General features: G+C 37.7%; 1 pseudogene across 1 annotated transcript; it reads left to right on the forward strand.

Annotated features, from left to right (window-relative positions):
• Nucleotides 1–3120: 3120 nt before the first annotated feature.
• On the forward strand, nt 3121–4004 carry LOC105522504 (annotated as a pseudogene). Its single transcript, XR_001003453.1, has one exon. The product of XR_001003453.1 is annotated as a histone H2A.Z pseudogene (transcript).
• The last annotated feature ends 10738 nt before the right edge of the window (nt 4005–14742 follow it).

Raw genomic sequence — 14742 nt, forward strand, 5'->3', positions numbered from 1 at the left:
ATCAGGCAAAAACAAAGAAAAGAGAATTTTTTTAAAAAATGAACAAAGCCTCCAAGAAATTTGGGATTGTTAAATGATCAGACCTAAGAATAATTGGTGCTACTGAGGCAGAAGAAAAATCTAAAAGTTTGGAAAAGTTATTTGAAGGAATAATTGAGGAAAAGCTATCTGGCCTTGCTAAGAGATCTAGATATCCAAATACAAGAAGCTCAAAGAACACCCAGGAAATTCATCACAAAAATATCTTCACCTAGGCACACAGTCATCAAGTTATCTAAAGTCAAGATGAAGGAGAAAAATCTTGAGATCTCTGGGGTAAAAGCATCAGGTGACCTATAAAGGAAAACCTATGAGATTAACAGCTGATTTCTCAGCCGAAACCTTACAAGGCAGAAGGGATTGGGGTCCTATCTTTAGCCCCCTTATACAAAATAACTGTTAGCCAAGAATTTTGTATCCAGCAAAACTAAGCTTCATAAATGAAGGAGAGATAAAGTCTTTTTCAGACAAACAAATGCTGAGACAATTTGCCACTACCAAACCAGAACTATACAAAATATACAATAGAGTTCTAAATTCTGAAGCAAAACCTCAAAATACATCAAAAATAGAGCATCCTTAAAACATAAATCTCACAGGGCCTATATAACAATAACACAATGAAAAACAGTATTTGGGCTACAGCTAACATTATGAATAGAACAGTACCTCACCTCTCATTACTAATATTGAATGTAAATGACCTAAATGGTCCAGTTAAAGATACAGATTGGAAGAATGGATAAAAATTAACCAACCAAGTAACTGATGTCTTCAAGAGATTTACCTAACACGTAAGGACTCACATAAACTTAAGGCAAAGGAGTGGAAAAAGATATTCCACACAAATGGAAACTGAAAGTGAGCAAGGGTAGCTATTCTTATATCAGAGAAGACAGACTTTAAAGCAACAAGAGTTTAAAAAGACAAAGAAGAACATTATATAATGATAAAAGAATTAGTCTAATAAGAAAATATCACAATCCTAAATATATATGCACCTAACACTGGAGCTCCCAAATTCATAAAACGATGACTACTAGACCTAAGAAATGCAATAGACAGCAACACAATAATAGTGGGGGACTTCAGCACTCCACTGACAACCTTAGAGAGGTTATCAAGACAGAAAGTTGACAAAGAAACAATGGACTTAAACTGTACCCTGTAACAAATGGACTTAACAGCTATTTATAGAACATTCTACCCAACATCTGCAGAATATACATTTTTTTCATCAGCACATGGAGCATTCTCCAAGATAGACCATATCATAGCGACAAAACAAGTCTCAATAAATTCAAGAAACTAAAAATCATATCAAGTATCATCTCAGCCCACAGTGGAATAAAACTGGAAATTTACTCCAAAAGAAACCCTCAAAACTATACAAATACATGAAAATTAAATAACCTGCTCTTGAATGATCTTTGGGTTAACAATGAAATCAAGATGGAAATTAAAAAATTCTTTGAACTGAATGATAATAGTGACACAACCAATCAAAACCTCTGGGATACAGCAAAAGCAGTGTTAAGAGGAAAGTTCATAGCATTAAATGCCTACATCAAAAAGTCTGAAAGAGCACAAATAGACAACCTAAGCTCACACCTCAAGAAACTAGAGAAACAAGAACAAACCCAACCCAAACCCAGCAGAAGAAAAGAAATAACAAAGATCAGAGCAGAACTAAATGAAATTGAAAGAAAAATAATATAAAAGATAAATGAAACAAAAAGCTGGTTCTTTGAAAAGATAAACAAAATTAATAGACCATTAGCAAGATTAACCAAGAAAAGAAGGGAGAAGATACAAATAAGCTCAATAAGAAACAAAATGGGAGCTTTTGCAACTGATACCACAGAAACATGAATGATCATTCAAGGCTACTATAAATACTTTTACATGCACAACTAGAACATCTAGATGAGATGGAAAAATTCCTGGAAATAAACAACTCTCCTAGATTAAATCAGGAAGAAATAGAAACTCTGAACAGATCAATAACAACTAGCAAGATTGAAGCAGTATTTTTTAAAATGCCAAAAAAAAAAGGTCCAGGATCTAATGGATTCACAACTGAATTCTACCAGACCTTTAAAGAAGATTTTTACCAATTCTACTGAAAATATTCTAAAAGATAGAGAAAGAGGGAATCCTCCCTAACTCATTCTATGAAGCCAGTATCACCCTAATACCAAAACCAGGAAAGGACATAACAAAAAAAGAAAGAAAGAAATATCCCTGATGAACACAGATGCAAAAATCCTCAACGATATACTAGCTAACTGAATCTAACAGCATATCAAAAAGATAATACATCAGGATCTAGTGGGTTTCATCCCAGGGGTGCAGGGATGGTTTAACATATGCAAGTCAATACCTGTGGTACATCACATAAACTGAATTAAAAATAAAATTCATATGATCATCTCAATAGATGCAAAAAAAAGCAATTGACAAAATCAAATGCTTTTTGATTTGGGGGATTTGGGAGGAAAGGTGGGAGTGGGGTAAGGGATAAAAGACTGCGCATTGGGCATAGTGTACACTGCTTGGGTGACAAGTGCACCAAAGTCTCAGAAATCACCGCTAAAGAACTTTTCCATGTAACCAAAAACTGCCTGTTTCCCAAAAACTATTGAAATATATGTATATATCTTAAGTTGCACATCCTTACTTCCTACTCTGTCCCTCCCTCCCATGACATGGTTTTTCTGGGGCCCTTGCCCATTTCTTCTTTTAAATCTATTGTAGTTCCAGGATATAGGAATGTTTTGCCCTAGAAGGAAAAAGATTGCCTTTGTATAGAAGTGTTCATTCCTCTTTTAGAATTTAAAATTATATATTTATTATAGAAAAAACAAAGATGTGGTTTACATGGTGTAATTACTCACCAGGAACCATCTTCTCTTTGTATGAGCTTTTTATTCAGTGGATTACTGCTCTCAAACAAAAACAATGTCATATTCGTCTTTCAATCCTCTGCAACTAACAAACTGCCAGCACATAACCATCCAATATATTTGCCTTAATAAAATTTAAGACACTTCAAGTGAACTTCTAGAAACCCTGCCACAGCGCAGTTTGAATCGCGGTGCGACGAGGGAGTAGGTGGTGGGATCTCACCGTGGGTCCGATTAGCCTTTTCTCTGCCTTGCTTGCTTGAGCTTCAGCAGAATTCGAAATGGCTGGCGGTAAGGCTGGAAAGGACTCCGGAAAGGCCAAGACAAAGGCGGTTTCCCGCTCGCAGAGAGCCGGCTTGCAGTTCCCAGTGGGCCGTATTCATCGACACCTGAAATCTAGGACGACCAGTCATGGACGTGTGGGCGCGACTGCCGCTGTGTACAGCGCAGCCATCCTGGAGTACCTCACCGCAGAGGTACTTGAACTGGCAGGAAATGCATCAAAAGACTTAAAGGTAAAGCGTATTACCCCTCGTCACTTGCAACTTGCTATTCGTGGAGATGAAGAATTGGATTCGCTCATCAAGGCTACAATTGCTGGTCTCCTAGGTGTCATTCCACACATCCACAAATCTCTGATTGGGAAGAAAGGACAACAGAAGACTGTCTAAAGGATGCCTGGATTCCTTGTTATCTCAGGACTCTAAATACTCTTAACAGCTGTCCAGTGTTGGTGATTCCAGTGGACTGTATCTCTGTGAAAAACACAATTTTGCCTTTTTGTAATTCTATTTGAGCAAGTTGGAAGTTTAATTAGCTTTCCAACCAACCAAATTTCTGCATTCGAGTCTTAACCATATTTAAGTGTTACTGTGGCTTCAAAGAAGCTATTGATTCTGAAGTAGTGGGTTTTGATTGAGCTGACTGTTTTTAAAAAACTGTTTGGATTTTAATTGTGATGCAGAAGTTATAGTAACAAACATTTGGTTTTGTACAGACATTATTTCCACTCTGGTGGATAAGCTCAATAAAGGTCATATCCCAAAAAAAAAAAAAAAAGAAACCCTGCCACTCTTGATTAATTGCATAATAAACATACCTCTAGTTCAAGATCTGCAAATGAATTAAAGTCCAGCTATTTGACTAGAACAAAATGGTTTTGTGGATGCAATGTGGAACTTCTGTTCCCCAGTAATTTCTCTTTGGCATAATATACATCACTTTGCAGGATAATATCATTTTCAGTAATTTTCTCATCGTTTACAAAATCAAAGGACCTAATCCAGGAATTATATTTTCATTCTGACTCACAAAGCATTACAATAGAGGTATGTTTTCCTTTTAAAACCTATTTTTTTAAAAACTCTGTTGTTCATTAAAATATCAGCTATTAATAATAATAAATATTTCAACTGGACATCTTATACCCTGGACACTTTTCAAAGCACTTCCAAAATATATGACGTTATCGTCAGCCATCCTTGTGAGATAGGTATCATTCTTTTGTTTGTTTGTTTGTTTTTTGAGATGGAGCTTCACTCTGTCGCCCAGGTTTGAGTGAAGTGGCACGATCTCAGCTCACTGCAACGTCTGTCCCCCACCCCCAACCCCCACCTCCCCACGCCGGGGCCTCTTGAGTAGCTGGGATTACAGGCATGTGCTACAATGCCCAGCTAATTTTTGTATGTTTAGTAGCAATGGGTTTCACCATGTTGGCCAAGCTGGTCTCAAACTCCTGACCTCAGGTGATCTACCTGCCTCACCCTCCCCAAGTGCTGGGATTACAAGCATGAGCCACCACGTCCAGCCTAGGTATCATTCTTTAGTCTTTCATTGTTTTTTAGAGAGAAATAATAAAATTGCCTCTTTCTAAAACACGTACATGTTTTTAAAAAATAAAACTTCCCCTACTTAAGGAATATCCCTGTAACCCACAGTTGTCACATTCCAAACTCTCTTGTCCTTTCTTGGCCTAAGGGCAACCCTAAAGAGAGCTGTATCTCTGAGATCAAGGCTATTCTGTACCCAAAGATATGGGAGCAGCTTAGCCAGTCCCACAGGAACCCAAACAGTAATCCCTCATTTGTGCAACGAATTTATGCAGGTCCCAGACACCACACTCCATCTTATCCAACTTTAACAATGAAATTATGGTAAACTTTGAGTTTCCATAAACCATGGCTGTTTTCAAGGTACACCAAGCAAATTCTCAAGGTGATAAGCTATGTGACAAAGCTGCCAAGTATGGCAGCCTGCAGTGACCCCTTCTGCTGCTTAGTCCCAGCCTTTGAAATGTCTAACTACAACGAAGACCCCAAAATAAAGGTGCTTGACCCTTCCTCCGGAAAGTGATGTAGTGGTGTTGGTAGAAATAGAAAAAAGATTGCAGCCAGGAGTAACTTTACTTCCTACATGACATAATTTCATTCAAGAAATATGTATCTCACCCCCTCCATGTAACAGGCATGAATAATTTTTAAATATTTAATTTTAAGTGAATTAAACTCCTTTGCATCTTGACTTACAGAATAACATATTTCTGAGAACCAAAGGAGAGTGAAGTTTGCTCATCTCAAGTAAGTATCCAGCCTGTATTACAGATTGAAGTATCAGCTTTCAAATTTTTTATTGTTTCTACTCCTTCTTCTTCTTCTTGTTTCTACTTATTCTTCCTCATCTTAGATAATCATCTTAACTAAATCCTTGGGCCAAAACTCTCCCATGCAACTTCCATCAGTTACAGTGTCTGTTATTTTCATCTGCCCAGTGTATTACAACCTGACACTGTTAATTTATTTCATTAAAGCTCCCACATTTCTCTTTAAATGTAACCAGTTTTGAAACTCGTTTGAAAAGATTTTGACATGAAATTGTATAGGTACTTATTAACAGTGATAAGGGGATAATAGCCACAATAAATCCCAGGTTCATATCTCAATGCCGATGAAAATATTCTCAGGGTCATGTGTTAAATTAAACCATGTTTCATCAGGCAGACTTCTGCCAATTACATGTTGTAGTTTTGTTGACAAGAAGAAGTTGCAAATAGCTCTTAAAGAAAATTATTTGCAGAGGTTGAATTGTTAAATGCGGAATTGTAAATAGCACCTGTTATGTTTTGGATGTTAAAAGAAAAAAGTTTCATATATAAATCAAAAAATATATACAATAGTTTTTTTCCCTGAGTTTGTTTCTATATTTATTTACCAAAAAGTAGTAATTTTTAAAATGGTATTTGCAAGAACTCATTACGTAGTTACCTTTAGAAAAAAATCAAGTAATCAAATTTAGAAGGCAGAGGAAAAGAAATAAAGGCACAGCATAAAAAGAATCCAATTAATTCATAACAGGAAGTGAAAGTTGACAATCATTACTCTTGCCAAATTGTTTACCAGACAGGATCTCAAATCAACTGTAAGTTGGCATTAAAGTCAACAAGATTTTATCCTGAAACTTGTACTTCTTATATTTGTGCCAGTTCTAATGATCATCAGAAATTTTCTCCATTACAAGAATTTTTGCATGGTATGGCACAGCCAATCTGTAATTATATAATATGTTCATATATTTATGTTTACATGTTCAATCAAAAAATATATATTTACTCTGTACTTCCTAAGAGTTTGGCACTGGGCTGGATGCTGGAGTTACATCTGAAGGCAAAACAGACACCATCTCTGCCTTAATGGATCTTTTAATCTAGTGGTGCAGTTAGACATTAATCTCACAAATATATCATTGGAACTGCACTTAAGGAGCACGAGGTAAGGTCCGGGGTATTATCAAAATGTGTACCCAATGGGACTTGATCTGAAGTGAGAGAGTGAACAAAGGCTGTCTTCTGGTTTCCAGGGAGATCAAACAGAAGAATGCAAACGAAGTCCTAGTGGCTTGTCTTGTTTTATTTGTTAATGATCTGACTTCCTGGCAGATTGAATTTGCTAGATTCAGTGGTATATTACGCTGTACCCATCCCTGGGGGGAGAAAAGTATTTTAGCCTCAAGGTGCTCTCTTGACCTCTGTGCAAAATTATGCCATGGTCCTGGTCTCTTCCTTGAGCCAAAATCATGCTAAGTTCCTATTTTTAATATGCCACATTATAAAACAGGGTTAAACTGAATGAGAAAAGTAGATGTTGTAAAAATGCCTCTTGTTTTGTGTAATAAAATATTTATTATGATAAATAATCTTGTTTTGAGAAAGCACATCAAAGAGAGACATAATTCACAGATAGCATAGATTTACATATTGCAGAAACAGCGTTATTAATGTTACCCATCAAAAGGATGGCATCTTTTTTGTCATAGATCTATGTGCCAAAGTAAAAGTATTTAAACATTCAAAAGATTTCCAATTCTGCTAAACAGTATTTAGAAGTTTAAAGATAAGCTTTCTGAAGTTTACAGATAAACTTATCTTTGTAAGAAGACATAAGACTAATTCACCCTGAAATTTTCTGCATTTGTGAACTGAACCTTGTGAATTTGAAAGTTTAAGTATTTTAAACATCAGAGATGAACCGATATATTTAACTTCCCTTGGCATATACCTTCTGATGATTACTAAGCAATATTGGTAGCCAGTGCATAGCTACGTTTCCATTCAGAGAAGCATTTTGCCTGGATGGTCTGATGGGCTTCGGCTTGAGGGAATATCAGCACTTTCCTGGTTCCCTTAGTTCCCTGGTCCAGTTCTTCTCCCCTTTTCTGTTTCAGAGTCTTTGCCGGTCCCCACATCTTTTCACCTTCCTCCTAACAGGCTCTGAGAGTATGGACTCAACTTCCGGCTAAGACAGACATCATCAGTCTCCATTCCTGAATGTAAAGAAAAAGGGCTAGAGCTTATTTCTCCTTTCCAAGCACAAAGCAAAAAAATATGGAAAAATCAGGGAAACTCCTATAACGTGCAGACTATGCTAATGCAGATTCCAAAATTCTGGATAAAAAATAGTATCACAATGACATCATACAGCTTAGATGAAAAGAAATCTTCAATTGGCCAGAAAACATAAGTGAACTCAAAACCAGGATGAAAAACATGAACTGATGATGTTTGGGGGTTGGGGAAATCATTAAAAAATAGGTCATGGTTTTCCCTGATATTTGCCTTAAATTTAGTGGCGCAATCTCAGCTCACTGCAACTTTCGCCTCCCTGGTTCAAGCAATTCTCCTGCCTCAGCCTCCGGAGTAGCTGAGACTACAGGCGCACGCCACTACACCTGGGTAATTTTTTGTATTTTAGTAGAGACAAGGTTTCACCGTGTTGCCCAGGCTGGTCTCAAACTCCTGAGCTCAGGCAATCCAACCACCTAGGCCTCCCAAAGTGCTAGGATTATAGGCGTGAGACACTGCACCCAGCCTCCAATCAGTATTTTCTATTCTTACCATGAAAACTGTTTTTATTTTATGTATACAAATAATTTTTAAAACACATATTTTTGCTACTTTGCATGAGAAATGTATTAATTTTTGCTCTTCTTAAATCTTTTGTAAGAGTTAATCAGAAGAAACATGATTCTCAAAAGAGAGATCTTGTAAAGATTTTTTATGTAACTAATGTCATTAACTGTTATGCTTGGAAGAAGACATACTTTAATAATCATTAGAACCATACAAAAATAAATTAAAATCCACAGGTTCCAATTTCTACGGACTTGACTATAACCCTGGGAAATTCACTTGATATTTCTCTGTCTCAGTTTAGTCACTGGCAAAATCAATTTAATAATATTCTTAATTTACTTTTAGTGTCAGTTGGAGACTTAATTAATGTTGATAAACTGATTTTCCTTGGTTAAAAGACTAGATAATTATGCATTACTTGGTATTCTTAATTTTGAAAGTATTGTAATATGTTTAAGTGATTAAGCCTGCAAATTTTTAATTGACCTTTATTTGAATTTGATTAATTACAGTATGTTTTAATTTTTAAAGCATATATATGGTTTTTCAAAGTGAGAAAGCCTTTGGCATTCAATAAAGCCAAACTACACCAAAACATTGTCTCCTTACTTTAAAACTCTGTGTCTCATTTCTTACATTGCTTTTGCTTTTAATCGTACCCAAAGCAAGTATATCTAAACTACAAATGTTCATTTTCAGTTAAAAATATGTATAAATAGATTTTGAATGAGCTTTAAATGCTGGTTTCATTTATCTTATTTCTTCAAACATGGTGTGATTGTGTATATATTTGTGTGTGTGTATGTGTTTGTGGTAAGATAGGGAAATGAGGTATGAGCTCAACATATATGTGTGTTAGAAGTAAGCCTCATTACAAATTTGTAATTGATATAAGTAGATCAAGGTGAACCAAAATAGAACTTGGATGTTTAAGAATCAGAATATATATTTCTTTATCATACCTCTTCTCCTAAAGATTTAACAGAAAAATAATTTTTGTCTGAGTTTTATCACAATGCCACTTTTTCTTAATATTCTAGCCTTCGTTTTGCCTAATGCATTTTCTTCACTTCCTTTCTGTCCCCAAATGATAGGAGCTTCTTCTGAGAAAAGATAATGTGGAGAAAACTGCCCTAAAATTAGCTATATACAAGAGATGACATAAAATATTAGCACAAATAAAGAGATAATAGGAGACCGAGGGGAAGCATGTCAGGGTCGGCGGTCTGGAGCATCTCCCCGCCTTTTTCATAAAGAAAGGCAGAAACTGTCAGTCCACTAATAATAATTTTTAGAAGATTTTGGTGTTCCAGGAATGGTGCTCAGGGACATTTGCAAATTCTGCCTTCACTAACTGAAGAACTGCTTTTTCCACAGACTTCACACACGTTCCACGGGTGAGGACAGCCTGTGTCTCCAGCTCGGTCTATTTAAGAGCATCTGTGCTCATTATTGGCCCAGTCCCTCTGTTCATTTCCTTAGCCATTAACCTAGCTACATGTCCTTTCTCATTAAATCTCTCATCAAAACATTTGTTGGTGCTCTGGGGGAAATATAAAGTTTGGTCGGGCCTCAATTATCCACATAAAGGCTCTGTGTTGTACATTGCCCTTTTATTCCTCCTCCATTAAATCAAAGGGCAAGGGAGGAAGAGTTGTATGACATAATGCTGGAAAGATGTGTTGGAGTCAGATTACAGAAAGCCCCAAACGTTGTACTAAGGAATTTTGTACTTTATGAAGAATAGCAATGAGAAGCTATGGGAGGTGTTTGAGCAGTAGAGTGTAATATTTTAATTATACTTAGAGAAAATACTTAGAATACATTAAAAGAAGGGAGGATGAAGCCAGGAAAATATTTAGGTTATTTTAATCAGTGAAGCAGTGATGAGAGTATAAACCAAAATAATCTACTGGAGATGGAGAGAACAGGGCAGATGAAAGGGATTTCAGAGGAAGAGGCTGGGAGAGTCAGAGATTATGCCAAATCTTCGAAATGAGGGATGAGGAGGATTGGGGTGACAACACAGAAGGAAGATCATAGGCATGTGGAGGTTTTACAAGCCAGTGAATCAGTCAGGTGAGACTAGACAGGGAAGGCATTGTGAATGAGGGTGAGAGACTTCACAGGAAAGCTCAGTGAGGTCGAGGGAGGGTGAAAGAGCCAAGGAGAAAATATAAAGGAGAGCAGAGGGTGGAGGAGGGAATAGAAACCTCACCATAAGAGCAGGTGAAGATGAGTGTGGAGAGGACAAGGTCACAGAAAGAAAGGAGTTCAAGAAGAAGAGTTCAGTAGTCTCCAAGATGGCTGAGAGATCAAGAAGGATGCGTATAAAGAAGAGGCCACAGGATTTACCCCCCAAAGAGTAAGGATACAGTCTTGACTAGCTGGACAGATAATCCAACTTTCAATTTTCCATGTTGCTGCTCCTCTCTCTGGCACAAAAAATTGTAAGTTGACTCTAAGACACACCCAACACTGCTGCATATCATTATGGTCTCTTCCCTTTTATTTTTAGCCTATTGTCTTGCCCGTCCAATGCGCATTGTAAAACCTACGTCTGAGAACCGCACCAACTCTCAAGCTCGGCGACATGCTGGGAATCTGGTGTCTAGATGACATGAAGTGTGCATTGCAAAATTAACTCATTTTCTGCATACAATCCATGGTTGTTATAATTCCAGCCCTATAGAAGAGTGAGTAAAATATTTCTTTTCAAAACAAGACTTTGATTTCTAGAAAATACTCTTTATTTTAAATGCGCAAGCACTTTTCTAGGAGTAAATGCCAAGTGATCTGTTCGGAAGTGGCCTTTACTTCAATATAAGAGAGTAGTCTCTTTTCATCCATCTTCATCTGCAGTGTCATTGTCCATCATACCATTGCTGTCTGCTTTATTACCTAAGTGGAAACATGCACTGAAAACACAGAAGGGCAGCCTGCAGCCTTTGTGATGTGGAATTCAGAACTCACTTGTCCTCTCACAAAGAAAATGGCCACCATTTGCCCAACTTGCATTAGAGCCAGCTCCATGGCTCTACTTTGTGGTTGGCATAATACTTCGCTCCAGGTGGGTAGAGTGCCAGGTGCCAATGTGATGTGTTTTATTATCAGAACTAGATTTACTATGAGGCTGCAATGAGGGTTAAGTTTGCATGGGCCCTTTCCATGTCACATATTATAAAATTTGCAAAAGGAACTATTTTCACAGTGATCAACTATAAGCACTCTTTCCACCATGACTTTGAGACCCCACCCAGCCCAAATCCAATCAAACTTTCCCACTTGTCTGTTGGTGTTGGGGCCATGGGCATTTTTGGAATCCAGCAAAGAGAAACTTAATTTGAGAATCATTTAGTTTGAGATATCACTTCCAAGTTATTGCTAACTATTCTGGTGAAAGAATGGCCTTAAGAAATCCTCCCATCACCCACTCTTGTGCCAGTTCCGCTAACGACACAACAGAAAGCCAGGCCAGAGGTCGTACCACATTGTAGACTCATCTTGGAGAGCCTGGCTCTGGAAGCATGCAGGTGGTACCAGGCCTGTCTGTAAAATAAATCTTGTGGTTCACACTGGAAGAAAGAAGCTTGACAGTTGTTTTCCCAAACTTAACAATCCTAAAAGCTTACGTGATATGAAAAATAATAAATCGTGATGCTGAAACAAACTTTTCTAATCTGTCAATGGTAAAAAAAAAAAAAAAAGAGAGAGAGAGAAAGAAAGGAAGAAAGAAGGAAGGAAGGAAGGAAAGGAAGGAAGGAAGGAAGGAGAAAGAGAAGGAAGGAAGGAAGGAAGGAAAGACAAGAAAAGAAAGAAAGAAGAAAGAAAGAAAAGAAAAGAAAGAGAAAGAAAGGAAAGAAAAGGAAGGAAGGAAGAAAGAAAGAGAAAGAAAGGAAAGAAAGAAAGAGAGAGAGAAAGAAAAGAAAGAGAAGGAAGGAAGGAAGGAAGGAAAGAAAGAAAGAAGGAAGGAAATTTTAATCAGCATGCTAAAAAGAAAGACTGAATTATCTTTCCAGGGTATTGAAAAAGATATTACAAAGTAGTCATCATATAAATAGTAGTCAAAAATATGTAGAAAAAAAGTAAGACAAGTCAAAGAGGTGAGTCCATCAGCTCATAAAAATATATTATTTACATTACTTTTCTGTATTTTATTACACTGATGGGTCCAGCTCCTTGAGTGTGCAACCTATGCAGTTGCAAAGGGCCCCACACTTAGAAGGGACCCGAGCTTGGTTTAATGTTCTGCTGTCGCCATCTTGAAATTCTTAATACTTTTTGAACAAGGGGACCCACAGTTTCATTTTACACTGGGCCCTGCAAATAAGGTAGCTGGTCTGACAACAATCTCTTCAGTGGTATTAAGAATAGAAAAGAACCAGGAGGCCAAGTTGGTGGCTTACGCCTGTAATCCCAGCCCTTTGGGAGGCTGAGGTGGGCAGATCACGTGAGGTCAGGAGTTCGAGACCAGCCTGGCCAACATGACGATATCCCGTCTCTACTAAAAATACAAAAATTAGCCAGGCATGGTGGTGCATGCCTGTAATCCCAGCTACTAAGAAGGCTGAGGCAGGAGAATCACTTGAACCCCAGGAGGCAGAGCTTGCAGTGAGCTGAGATCGCACCACTGCACTCCAGCCTGGGCAACAGAGGGACACTCTGTCTTAAAACAAAAACAAAAACAAAACAAAACAAAAAACAGGAAAGAATTAGCACACTAATTGAGATGAGAAATGACAAATCCTGGATGAAGAGTTATTTCTCAGCTTTTTAGTATGTGTGTTTCCTTGTGATTTCTCATTCAGAATAACTGGATACTTTCGTACCTAATATTGATTTTATAAATGGGTCTTCCTCTTCTTAAAGAGAGCCCCTGAAATTATATAAGCTTCATGCCCCACAAAACCTCCGCCATGGTAAGTGTCCTTCAGGCTTTAGTTATCCAGAACTAACAGCTGGCAAATTACCCAGACTGAATTCTTTCCCTTCTGTCCAACTTGTAATCATTTCTCAGCATTTTTAGCTTTTACTTTCAGCAGAGGAAGAAGCAAGAGGCAGGAAAAACACAACTCGGCCAATTCTCATCATTTGTTAAGAGCTCCAGAAATCAAATAGAAAGTGGAGGAGTTGAAGAGAAAGTATTTTGGTATTGTTTGCAACTTTCTTTTGAGAAGGCTAACCCTGTACCTTCATTTCCAACCTTCATGACTGCAGGGTGGTGTGTGTGCTTGTCTAATAATATCCTTACTTTTTCTTGGTTACGGCTCACGTTTCAAGTGATGGGAGGACATTTCTCAGTCACGAATTTCCCTTGCTCTGTTTCTTCCCTCCACTACAAACTTGTTATAGTCAGGAACCTGGAGACAGTAGCTCCCTCATTAATTTGGCTTTAGAAAGGAGTGGCTGTGGGTGCAAAGCCAAAGCTTAGATGTGTGTGACCTTTCTCCTGCACATCTTTCTCTCCACCTTCGGGAGTGACAGCCCCTAAATTCAATCTCACTTGAGTAGAGCGCTTTCCTATTTTAAGGCTGAATTCACGTAAATCTTTCACTTTTATTAGAAGACAAAGCTGTTTTCTTAAGCTGGTAATATTCTAAAGATACTCCTTCCTTTGGATAATGGGATGAATCATTTCTTAATAGGTGGGTCTTTACCCACTTTAACCATAGTTAGTATATACAAAATAAAAGAATATTTGAAACAATGAATAAACTGACTAATTTTCTTCAAGAAATCAATTACTGATAAATTCTAAGGAATTTGGGAGGAGGCTAGCTAGCAGTGTAGGGAGTTTCTTAGATATATTAATTTTCATTTTTTTTAGATGAGGTTTGAAATTAGATTCAGATTGCAAATTACAGCTTTGTGTGGGCTCCCTACTGCTAGCTGGTGAAATCTTCTGGCTTCTGGGGATGAAGCAATTTGGCTTCCCATAATAGGACTGCGAGAGCCTTATTTCCACTGGTAGAATAATATATCTGCAACCTGAAATGCAGGAATTCAACATTTGCTCTTTGACTGGGTCACCAGTAGGGACACATTACACTCACACGCACACACACACTCACACGCACACACACACACACACACACACACACAGGCATGGAAAAATAGCGATCTGCCTGTATAGTTCAAATTCATTCTGAAACCTGACCTCCAAGTCATCTTACTCGGCCTTCGGATATGGTTCACAAATTTGTATTTTCCTTTCTGTGAAAAGAACTAACCTTCAGATGGTTTCTGGGCATGTGATGTATAAACAGTTGGCACCTCTCATACCCCTGCCACACAGTGGTGGATGCTTTCACAAGTTCCTTCTCCAGGCAGAAAATGAAGTTTCTTTCAGTTGAGACGTCTGAAATCTATCACAGATTACTTGATGACAAAGCA

Source organism: Colobus angolensis, unplaced genomic scaffold, assembly GCF_000951035.1.
Source record: "Colobus angolensis palliatus isolate OR3802 unplaced genomic scaffold, Cang.pa_1.0 Scaffold431, whole genome shotgun sequence".
Taxonomy (NCBI): domain Eukaryota; kingdom Metazoa; phylum Chordata; class Mammalia; order Primates; family Cercopithecidae; genus Colobus; species Colobus angolensis.